General features: G+C 42.6%; 1 protein-coding gene across 1 annotated transcript in view; it reads right to left on the bottom strand.

Moving 5' to 3' along the window:
- ADGRL3 (adhesion G protein-coupled receptor L3) overlaps positions 1-3,745 on the bottom strand; it is a 792,897-nt gene extending 789,152 nt beyond the window's left edge. The window contains exon 1 of the mRNA XM_053463509.1: positions 3,692-3,745. The gene's annotated coding sequence lies outside the window, so the exon portion shown is untranslated. The remainder of the gene's footprint in view (positions 1-3,691) is intronic.
- Positions 3,746-12,323: the final 8,578 nt, after the last annotated feature.

The following is a 12,323-nucleotide window of genomic DNA, read 5'->3' as shown; positions in this document are numbered from 1 at the left end:
TGTTGTGCTGATTGAGTTAGAATAACAGACCAGAAGCTTTAAAAGGAGGGTGGTGCTTGAAATCATTGTTCTTCCTCTGTCAACCATGGTTGGCTGCAAGGAAACAAGTGCTGTCATCATTGTTTTGCACAAAAAGGGCTTTACAGGCAAAGATATTTCTGATGAGATTGCATCTAAATAATCCATTTATCTGATCATCAAGAACTTCAAGGAGAGAGGTTCAATTGTTGAGAAGAATGCGTCAGGGTTCCCAAGAAAGTCCAGCAAGCGCCAGGACCATCTCCCAAAGTTTATTCAGCTGCAGGATAGAGGTACCACCAGTGCAGAGCTTGCTCAGGAATGCCAGCAGGCAGGTATGAGTGCATCTGCATGCTAAGCAAGGCCAAGACTTTTGGAGGATGGCCTGGTGTCAAGAAGGGCAGCTTGTCACTTGTCTCCAGGACAAACATCAGGGACAGACTGATATTCTTCAAAGGGTACAAGGATTGGACTGCTGAGGACTGGGGTAAAGCCATTTTCTCTGATGAATCCCCTTTCCGATTGTTAGAGGCATCTAGAAAAAAGCTTATCTGGAGAAGACAAGGTGAACGCTACCATCAGTCCTGTCATGCAAACAGTAAAGCATCCGAAGACCATTCATGTGTGGGGTTGCTTCTCAGCCAAGGGAGTGGGCTCAGTCACAATTTTGTCTAAGAACACAGCCATGAATAATGAATGGTACCAACACATCCTTCAAGAGCAACTTCTCTCAACAGAGAAGAACTGTTTGGTGACGACCAATGCCTTTCCCAGCATGATGGAGCACCTTGCCATAATGCAAAAGTGATAACTAAGTGGCTTGGGGAACAAAACATTTTGGGTTCATGGCCAGGAAACTCCCCAGACCTTAATCCCATTGAGAGGAGGGTGGACAAACACAAACCCACAAATTCTGAAAAATTCCAAGCACTGATTATGCAAGGCCCGATGCCTTGGGGGTCATCCTTGACTCTAACCTTTCCTTCATCCCTCACATTCAGTCCCTCACCAGATCCTGCTGCTCTTGTATCCGCCCATTCCTCACCCAATAATCCACAAAAACTCCAGTTCATTCACTTAACTACTGCAACACTCTTCTGGTTGGCATTCCACTGTCTCGACTCCTAAATGTCTGTCCTAAATGCAGCTGCTAGGCTTATCTTCCTTGCACGGTACTGGTACTGACATATAAGGCCATCCATAATACTGTTCCTCCATACATTTCTCCCCTCATAAGCAAATACTCTCCTACTCGATCCCTCGATCCCTACGGCTCCTCACTTATCACTTCTTCCTTTTCCCCGTCTACAAGATTTCACTCAAGCTGCCCCATTTCTCTGGAATCTACTCCCAAGGAACCTTCGGCTTTCACCCTCCCTCCCAACATTCAAGAAACATCTCAATGGAGCGATCAGGCAGCAGGGGGGTTTTGTGTCAGGTCCCCACACTTGTGTGGGGACCCAATCAACACACAACCCCCTTCCCTGAAGCTGCCTGTGGCAGCTGAAAACACGATTGCTGGTTTTGCAGCAACCGCGTTTTCAGCCTACAGGATCACTCCGTGGGAGTGATCTCAGGCTCGGGGGCGGGCTCTGAGTGGCTGTGCTGTCTGCCCAGACTCCTGGGCAGACAGCAGCAGCAGCGCCCCCGTGTGGTGACTCAGCCTCTTACATCCACAATTTTTTCTGGATGTAAGAGGCTGACAAAACCTAGGCGCCAGGACAAAATTCTGTGTCGCCATGGCGACCTGGGATTTGTCGAGCCCTGATGTATTGTATTAAGCGCTGCGTAAACTGTTGGCGCTATATAAATAAAAGAAAATAATAATAAAGAATGGGCTGCCATCAGTCAGGATGTGGCCCAGAACAGCCTATAGCTAGGGGAAGCATGTTTGGAGGTCAAGAGAGGTCTTATCTCCTAGTTTACTCACAATTGGACTGGATTCTGTCAAGTGCATTACTAGCTAAAAGAGACACAAACCAATACGGATGACTATTTAGTGTGGGGACCCAGGAAAGTGTTACTCCTTTGTTAGAGGCCTAAATTATTTGTGTTTGCCAGACATATGCAAGGGAACTAACTGGGACAAGGCTCAATTCATATCCAACAAATAGCAATGTGGTAACTGTATTATAATATGTAAAAGAAGTAGAAAAAAAATAGATAAGAGTACATGTAGATAGTATGTGGAAGAAGAGAAGTTATGGTTCTATCATAACGATACGGCCTTAAATTCTATGTCACAGGATTTGGCTCTGTCATGGGAATCTGGGCGTACTAGTTGCTATGGCAGTGGTTTATATATTAAAACCATTATCATTACTATGTAGAGGCCTATATTCTACACCACTGAAATAGGTATTTGTTAAGGGTATTTTACAGTACTAATCAGTATTAGTTGCAAAGCTCAGTTTTGTAAATTATATACATACAAATACACACACACACACACACATTATGTATTGTTCTATATAGCGTCATCATGTTTCACAATGCTGTACATACATACATCTATGATATTCACATATCAATAGTTAAAAACTAACATTCGATGGGTCACAACCATTTACTGTTAAAACGCTTTATATGAAATATAATGAATAAAAACATATCCTTTTATTATGTAAGCATAATTTAATGTGATATGCTCATTAAAAAAAAAGCATTGTAAGTCATATGCTTGCTAAAAGGAAGGGGTTAAATACACAATTTTCCAAACATGGAAGAGCATCATCTGACAAATCTCAACCAAATAACAAAACAACGATAATTAGGATAGAGGCCCAGGGGACATAGAGCTTCACACTAAACCAGTTGTTGGAAGAAACAAAAAAAAAAAAACACATCCCTGGGAAGACAAAGGCAACTGGATTAATTTTCCTCATGCATTTGTGCTTCCCATATTTACCATAATGTATGTCTATTGGAATACTGAATGAACCACGGTTACAAAAGCTGCTAAACAACAAGCAGAATATATTTAAATGTAAAAGCAAGATTACAGGGACAATAGAAATAGAACGGGTACTCCTAAAGCACTGTTTTGGCATATTTAAAATTATAGAATTCCTAAACGTCATTTAAAGCATTTTTGTAATAGAAAACATTCCTATGGTAATTTAAATTGTAGAGATAACATATCTTTCTGCCCCAATCCATTTACTAGGTACACCAAACGACATTAAAGAGAGATGAATTAGAGTGACAAATAAATCTACAGCGACACACATTAGAAAATTATTGCAATACCCCACTTCATCTATAGAATCTGTGATAAAGGTAAACGATATAAAGATTTCCACAGGCGCTTCAAATAATCGTTAGTGATATACATACCGCTATAAATTAATTGACCATGCACCCTTCCATTTTAAAAACCACGCAACGGACCACAGCATCGCACAAGTGATAGTATAAGACAAATGGAGGGTTATAGACGCCTAAACAACAGCCTTCATGAAATGTAACTAACTGCGCTACAGCGAGTTTTGAAGTACTTGGCAAAATAATTATATTTCATGTAATGTGTGTATGTGTGTGCCTGTCTACATGCAAATGCGCCAGACACTGTACGGATTTCTAACAAAACGTCGTCGCGATTATGGTAGGATGACCATGGTATACACCGTGAAATCTGATTAAATATTCACTACAAAAATATTGCGTGTATTACCTTATTGTCGTTAGCGTCAGATCTCTCGTTAAATGTTGTGTTTCACAGCCGACTTTCTCGCTAAATGTTGTGTTTCACAGTCGACAATACTGTTGGTGTCAACCTTCTCATGCAGAGAAACCAGGGCGGATGCAGATGAAAACCCAACAAAAGATGAAACGTTTAGACTGCAAGCAATGTCGCAAAAGACATTCGAATGAATCTTAATACGAGTCCCTCTTACGCTAGTAACGTACCGGTCTGAACAGAAGGCGTTTATTCTATTTATGCGATCGCTTTTAAAAAAGGCAGTCTATCGCACATAATTACAACTTCACGAAATATCCGCCACATTCGATAAAACTGATGTAGTCACTGCAAAATATACCCCTCAGTGGTGCATGCAAAAACATTTAAAGCGATTTATCCTCACGGTTTATGGTTATATGTATGTTTCTGACGTTTTAATAAAACGCGAAACAATACATGGTATGATGTAATGGTTCTGAATCGTTACTTTTATCCTCGTATAGTTATATAATCTATTTTTATAATTCCTGTGGAAAGATTGGCTTGAAGATCCACACGGCTGTTACTGCAGGTCCTTCTCCCTGGATGGATTTGAGAGCGCCTCATCCAAGCGCCACAGCTTGATATATTGCAGCGACCTTATCTTTCTACGCCCGTGTGCTTTCACAATGAATCGCAAAAAATCTCGATGTTTTTGAGAAAACCGTTCGTTGTAATCAGCGAAAACTCGTCAAAAAGGAAATACAATGTTTCAAACAGGATTAATTACCGCACTCGCAAGCTGAGCTGTCAGCGCATGAGAATGAGATACACCGAGTCGAAAGGGTGGGAGGGCGAGGATGAATCTGTGGATGTGGATTTTATGGTACATGGATGCAAGCTCTGCCCATGACAACTAACATGTAGAGAAAACGGGTGAAACAATAGGCTAAACTTCCAACAAGACGAGCCATAAAACAAAGGATTTGAGGCAGATAAGAACCATTAGGTCCATCTGGTCTGCCCAGTTTCACTGCTGTAAAGAGTGAGAATAAACTTCTCTCATGTACTTTGTCAATTCCACTTACATATTTAAATATTTCACATCCCCTCCAAGCTATGCATATTAAGATCCCTTAGTGTTTCAGATAGTTTTTAATTTGTTTTATTCTCCAAACCATTCACCAATTTAGCAGCCACTAATGTTACCAAAGTGGCAGTGTCCAGATTTGGGTACAATAGTCTACATGAGGTCAGACCAGTAATCTGTATATTGGCATAACCACATCCCTCTTCCTGCTGCTAATTGTTTCTGACAAGACTCACAAGACCCGCATTTCTGTTGCTAAAAAAACAGTGGCCCCAATTTTTCTTTGGGATTCTATGTCCCAAGTGTATTATTTTACATTTGTTATTGATGCATTTGCCGCATTTTCCACCCTCCAGCTAAATGCCCTCCAAGAGGATACCTCAACCCCTTAACGACCAATGATGTGCCAGTAGGGTGACCAACTGTCCCGGAGTGCCGCATTGGGACTTTAAGTCCTGGGTATCCTCAATCCAGGACAATGCACTGTCCCGGAATCAGTGGCCTCCCCAACTGAAATGTCATCCTTTTTTTCTTTGATGAAGAACAGGAGAGAGAGGGGCGCCAAGCGGTCTCTCATGAATAAGGCACCAACAGCTTGGCGCCCCTCACTCTCCTCTTTTAGGAATCTAGCTTGGTGCGCAGGACCTATACAAGGTAAGTGAACTACAAAGGGGGCAGAGGGTGGATAGTGAGAAAAGGGAGGAGCTGTAGCTAGTGAGGAAGGGAGTAGTAAGAATATTGAAATAAATAGAGTGAGAATCAGTGAGAGAATTAATGAATTAATGTGTGTATGCATTGTATGAATGAGTGAGAGAATGAATTAATGTGTGGGTATACTGAATGAGTAAGAATATGAATATGAATTGTGTGAATGAGTGAGAGAATTAATGAATTTGTGAGAATGCATTCATGGATATGTGTAAATGATTGTGTGAGTGAATTATGTGAAGGAAGTGTGAATTAGTGAGTGACTTTAAAAGTGTGTGTATTATATATGTATAATTTATTTGTAGAACTGCAAAGATGGCTCAAGCAGGGTGTTAGAACCTTGGGGACAAAGATGGCACAGTCAGCGTGTTTATGGCACAGGCCGGGCTGTTTGGGGACAAAGTTGACTAATGCTGGGCTGTTTAGGGACAAAGATGGCAAGTCCTATGTGTGCTATCTGGGTGCTGGTCAGGTTCTATGTGGGCAGTGTAGACGCCAGGGCTGGCTTTGGGGCTTTGCAACCTATGTATTTATCCCTGTAATTTAGGGTTTTATCTATACCTTTAATGCTGAGTTTTTATGTGAATTCCAATTGATTTATACATGCAAAGCTGGGGTTCTTTGTTATTCTGTTGATCCATATCTGCTATGCTATGTTTCCATACATTATTTAAGTATACCTGCAAATACAGGGTTTGTATGTTTTCAGGTGATCAATACCTGCAGTGCTGTTTCCATGTGTTGTTTATTTGATCTATACCATCAGTGCTGAGATTACATGTGATTTCCAGTTGATCTATGTGACGGACCGACCAGGGACCCCCTTGAGGACAATAATTCCCCGCAATTCGTCGGCAATATACCCAAGCAAAGCAGTATCGCTATTCGGTACCCAAATAACCAGGCAAGACTAGTACAACAAGAAGAGAACTGATTTATTTTTGACAATCTGGACAACAGGGCAGTAAAAGGATTTACAATACAATAGGGTCCCAACCTCCACTGCCTATTACTGGCCCAAATCAGTTCCAGGGATGGCCGGGGTAAATGTCTGTAGTGGAGGGGGGAGGGGGGGGACTGACATGAAACATGAAACTAAAACAATGGTGGTCACTCCCTGGTTGCAGATCCTGGCTGTCTGCCGGAGATAATCCCCTCAGCAAGTGATGGGATGATATACTGCTAGGGATAGCCATACAAGCCTTTGCAAAGTCAGGGCCCATAGTCAATAGGGAGGAGGCTGGCTCTCAGGCCTCTCCAGTGCCCCCAGTAATGGAGGGTTCCGGCACATTTCTCCCCCTTCCGAATGGTACTGACCCAGGAGGAGACTTGGGTTGTCAGTCAGTTCATTTGGCCCATCAATGCCCTCCCAAAACTGGTGTCCCAAACAATCTGCCCCTCCAAGAGCAGTACTCACCCGCCTGACCTTTGCCTCTCCTGAAAAATATAACTGCCGCTGGAGAGAATTGCCAACTGCACCTTCTCTCTGGAGTCTTCTCAGTCGCTGGGGAGACGACAGGGTGGCGGGGGCTCCTTCAATCCAGGGTTGGGTATCCGAGCCAGCTGCCCAGCATTTCTGGGGACCACAGTTGGCGACCACAGTCTCATCCACCTGTATGGGATACATGTCCCCCAGTGCTGGCTTTGTACCATGCTCTGGTGGAGGGACGTCTGGTGAGGGAGGGTAGAGGCCAGCTGCGCTCTGACCTGGAGAAAGATCTTCTATAGGGTTTGCGGGCACCTCCAGTGCTGGTACAGAAGGGCCATCCTGCTTCTCTCCTGTTGCCAGTATTTTGCCTTGGGGTGGTCTGAGCGGGCACTGTCATGGTCATGGTCAGATTCAGGAACAAGCAGGAGGGGTGGGCAGAGACCAGCAGCACTCTGCCCTGATGCCAGTGCTTCTGCTGGGGAGTGGGGATCTGGGCCAACTGCCCAGAATTCCGGGGGTGTGGAGACCGCAGTCCCATACACCAGGGCTTGACAAATTTGTTGTGAATCTAGGCGCCAGCTAAAAAAGTTAGGAGCCAGGATTTTTTTTAAACTAACAGTTGGTTAGGAGTGATCTGATCATCATCAGCCCACTTACTAAACTCACAGCATTTGACCTGGAAGCACCCTGGACTTCCAGGTCAGTGCTGTTTTTTGTTTTTTTTTATTATTTTTTTTAACTCTTTCAATGCTGATGTTCCATTGGAGCACAGCATTAACTGATATTTAGTACCCACAAGCTTTTGGGGACAAATGATAACCCCTGCAATGTCATACACAATTGTGGCATTGAAGGGGTTAACGCTGCACTGTCGCTCTCATGGAGCGATTGGGCAGTAGGGGAGGGTTGGGGCTGGTCTCCACACTCATGTGGAGACCGAAGAACCCTCTCCCCTGTCCCTGAAGCTGCCTCTGGCAGCTGGGACACTATTGCTGGTCTATAGGCCAGCCATTGCAGGGGGAGTCTCTTTGATGACTGCTGTAGGCTTCCATGCCTACAGGAGTCATCAAAGGGCTTGTGGGGGCTCGTTTTTGTTGTTGCTGGTCTGCCTGGGCTTCACCAGCAGCAGACCCCCTTGCAAAACAGGAATTAACCCCTAAATGCCATGATCACGGCATTGAAAAGGTTAACGCTGCACATAATTCCGCTATTGGATCTGGGTTAGCTGTCCAGTATCCCTGTGACTCAAGGGTGGAGACCGCAGTCCCATCCACCCCTCCTGGGTCAACATCCTCAGGTGACCACTCAGTAAAATCCAGGGTCACTGGGGCATAAGGTTGAACATGGTTGAACAACTCTTGATATGCCTGTTCCAGTTCCCATTCTTGTGTGACCAGGTCAGCCCACAGCTCAGACCCATATGGGATATCCTCCACCCTTCGCTCCTTGAGGTCTTCCCCTGACACTCTGATGCACTACCGAAGTCGGGATCCTTTTCTATACTATTCAATAATAGTCCCGGGCTGCCGAAGCCATAGCCCTCTGTAGGACCTTTATCCTCCAGCCCCAGGCACAGCAGGAGCAGAGTGAGTGATTGCATGCTAGGAAGTGTGGAGCGGGTCCAAGGGAATGCTTGCGTAGGGTATAATGTTTTCAATATAAAATGCATTGGCAGCAGGGTCTACTATTGATATATATATATAGGGGGCGTGGCTAACCAGCAGCTATCATGGACGTTTAGTCTGTGAGCTCCCATGTACTGAGCCTGATTTAACGCTATTTAAAACGTTTTCTACGCATCATGGGCAAAATAACAAAACCCCAGGTTCCTCTAAACCGATGGGGACAAGAGAAAATATTCCACCTACCTCTGTGAGGTTTCATGGGATCTCGGATCAAGACTCCCGTGACTCCTTTCAAAGTGAGGCCTTTACTTCGGCCTTTATTCTGCACAAATACAGAGGCTCCAACCCGGTGAAGTGGGAATCTTTGGAGGTTGCTTTGTTCCAGGATATGTCCCCAGCTACATTGCAGGAAAGGAGGGTCCTGAAACCATTAACCCAAGCATTGTGGGAGGCATATCTTCCTTACAAATGGGGCTTTCCCTTCGCTCTATATGTGTGGAAAGGCAATTCCAACGTACACACTTCGACAAGCTTCAGACATCCCGACTCTCACGAAGGCCCTTAGTTTGCCACCTATCGCCATCGACAATTGGGAACCCACATTTCAAGCCCCAGCAAGTCTTGTGGATCCATCCAGGGAATGGTCATAGAGGCCACAACGCCGTAAGAGGCATCACTTGCCAGAGTTCAAATGCTTAACTTACCGATCGCACATCACATCTTCCTACATTCCGGAATCTCCACTGTATTACATAGTTATATAGGCGTCCATCAAGTTCAACATTTTCTTATATCTGTTGCTGTATATTTGTTGCTGTTTATCCAAAAGAAGGCAAAAACCCCCAGTTTGGCTCTTTCCAATTTTGCACTAATCAGGGGAAAAAAAACCCTTCTTGACCCCAAAATGGTAGTCAGATTTCTCCTTGGATCAATAAGATGTTTCCCCATAATTAAAGATTATATCCCTGAATCTTATGTTTTTCCAAGTATTCATCCAGTTGCTGTTTAAACATCTGTACAGACTGAGATAAACCTACCTCTGCAGGCAGAAAATTCCACATCCTTATTGTCCTTACTGTAAAAAACCCTTTCCTTTGCCTAAATCTCCTTTCTTCCAGTCTAAACACGTGACCACATGTCCTATGCATAGTCCTGTATATGAACAGATTTCCAAACAATGGTTTGTATTGGCCCCAAATATATTTATATAATGCTATCATATCCCCTCTGAGGCACCGTTTTTCTAAACTAAACAGATTTAAATTTGTTAACCTTTCTTTATAACTAAAGTGCTCCATTCCTTTTATTAATTTTGTAGCCCGCCTCTGCACCTTTTCTAGTGCCATGATATCCTTCTTTAGAATAGGTGCCCAAAATTGCACAGCATATTCAAGGTGTGGCCTTACCATTGATTTATACAGAGGCCAAATTATATCCTACAAATTGATGCCCCTTTTTATACACGACAATACCTTACTGGCCTTAGCAACTGCTGACTGACATTGCACATTGTTGCCTAGTTTGTTGTCCATAACAATTCCCAAATCTCTCATTTCTAATTTCTAATTCACTATCATTGGGGGTATAGGTTGCTTGTGCATTCCTTAACCTGAAGTGCATAACTTTACATTTATCTACATTAAATGTCATATGCCATTTGTGTGCCCAGTCCCCCAGTCTATCTAGATCCCTCTGCAGCACAGTAATATCCTGTAGATTGAGGATTTTACCTCATTCTTGCTCATATATCAGATTAAGATCCTGTGTTATTTGGGGATACCTTACCTCCCACCTTTAATTTTTTTTTCGTCTTTAAAAGATAGGATTATAGGATTTATTACCACTTACACACCTTGGAGTCTGGGTGTTTCTGATTTGTCACATTGAGGTAGGCCAAGGCCCTTAATTCCCCTGTGGAGGTTTATATCATCTCAGCTGGTCGGATGTTACATTGCACCACCTTGGGGATGAGCACCGGTGTATCTACTTAACGTCTTTGCATGAGGACCGCCTAGAGCTTCAACCTCCAAAACTTCATACGTGACTTTTATATTACCTAATTGTTATGGCTGTTATATTCCTAAGTGGTACGCAACTATCTTTCTCTCTCCCCCTTCTTCTCACCCAAATTATTATTTATCCCCCCCCCTCCACCTCCTTGCCATCTCTTTTGCCTATCCTTTATCTTTAAATAGCACAAACGTTTTGACTATTCATGTCTGGTAAACATGCATCCAGGCCATGTGTATGGCATTTGGTTATTCTGTTTCTGTTAACAGATTAGTGAATCTCAATATGTTTTCATATCATGTTGTTGGTTCTATAGTGTCTGTCCACCCTTGTCAGAACCTACTGGTCCCTACTTCAATTCGAAGAGGGTATTGGTTAATGACCTTGTTTTTGGTCAACTGGCTCGATATTGGATGTCACAGCATCCAGAGACATGTTTCTCTTTTCAGTTTTCTGTTATGCAGAATGTTTTTATGGTTATGTTACTTGTACTTTCTTTTGCTCTGGGTGAGTTGCCTTTAAGCGGGTTTCTTCCAGATGTCCCATATGTTTACAGACCAAATTAAAATCACATCTCTAAACATTAGAGGCTTCCATAAGCTTCAACAAAGATCAAAACTCCATTTTCTGCAATCTAACAAATCGCACATAGCATTTATACAAGAAACACATTTTAAAATTTCAAAGGAATTTAAACTTACAGATAGGGTTTTCTATCACGCCTTTCTTCTTAGCTCCCCTGATTCCAAAACGAAAGGCGTCGCCATTTTAATTCATAAGAGGATTTCATTTCACGTCTAGAGGGATTCCGCGGGGCGAAGTCACTTTTTGAGTCCCAATAAAGCCTTTCAAGAAAAGGTACGTATATATTAATATATGTACCGAACCGTAGTCAATCTTTATTTTTGACTCAAATTTTATCCGAACTGGCAGGCTATCAAGAGGGACTTACGATATTTGGGGGGCATCTCAAAATTATTCTGGATCCTAGAGTAGATTCTCCTATTCCTCCCATATTTCGTTTTCTAATATCAAGAAGGTGAAATGTTGGTTGTACCTTATTCAACTGGTTGATGCTTGGAGAGCACAACACCCAAGAGATCAGGATTTTACTTTTTTTTCTTCAGCACATAATAGATATACTAGGATAGATGCCTTGTTTTTATCGCACCATCACCTATTGCAGCTTTTTTTTTTTTTTTGGAAAAGTATAAACATAGTTGTATAAATGTACAGAGGTAACACAGTTACAGTATACAAATTATACAATTGACATAAGTAGGCTTGTTATAATCAATTGAAAATGACAAAAAGTTAACAAAAAACAAATAACAGAAAGACTATTCCGCACTCATGTAAATTGCATACACATAGATTCGAGTACTGGTGATGAGATATGGGAGTCAAAGGAGCTGAACCTTATTGTGTGTACTATGTAACCAAATATCCCACCTGGAGGAAAAGGCGGTGGTCGTATTTTGGTCAGTTGATATTTTAAATTCGTGCCAACAATTAGAATTTATATCTTGAATAACTGTTTTAAGAGAAGATATCAGGTTAGAATTCCAACGTTTAGTAATGTTATACCTCGCTGAAATCAGCAGAATAATAGTTTTATGAAAATGGGAATATTGGTCTACATTAATATTAAGTAGTGCTAGAGGGGCATCCAATATAACAGGAAACTTACAAAGGGTCGACAAACATTTACCAATTTTACTCCAGAAGGCCAGTATTCTGGGCCACCAGATGTGTAGAAACGAACCTATGTCTGAGCACCTC

The sequence above is a fragment of the Spea bombifrons genome, chromosome 1, assembly GCF_027358695.1.
Source record: "Spea bombifrons isolate aSpeBom1 chromosome 1, aSpeBom1.2.pri, whole genome shotgun sequence".
Taxonomy (NCBI): domain Eukaryota; kingdom Metazoa; phylum Chordata; class Amphibia; order Anura; family Pelobatidae; genus Spea; species Spea bombifrons.
Note: the sequence above shows the minus strand (reverse complement) of the source record. Positions and strands in the feature narration are given on the sequence as shown.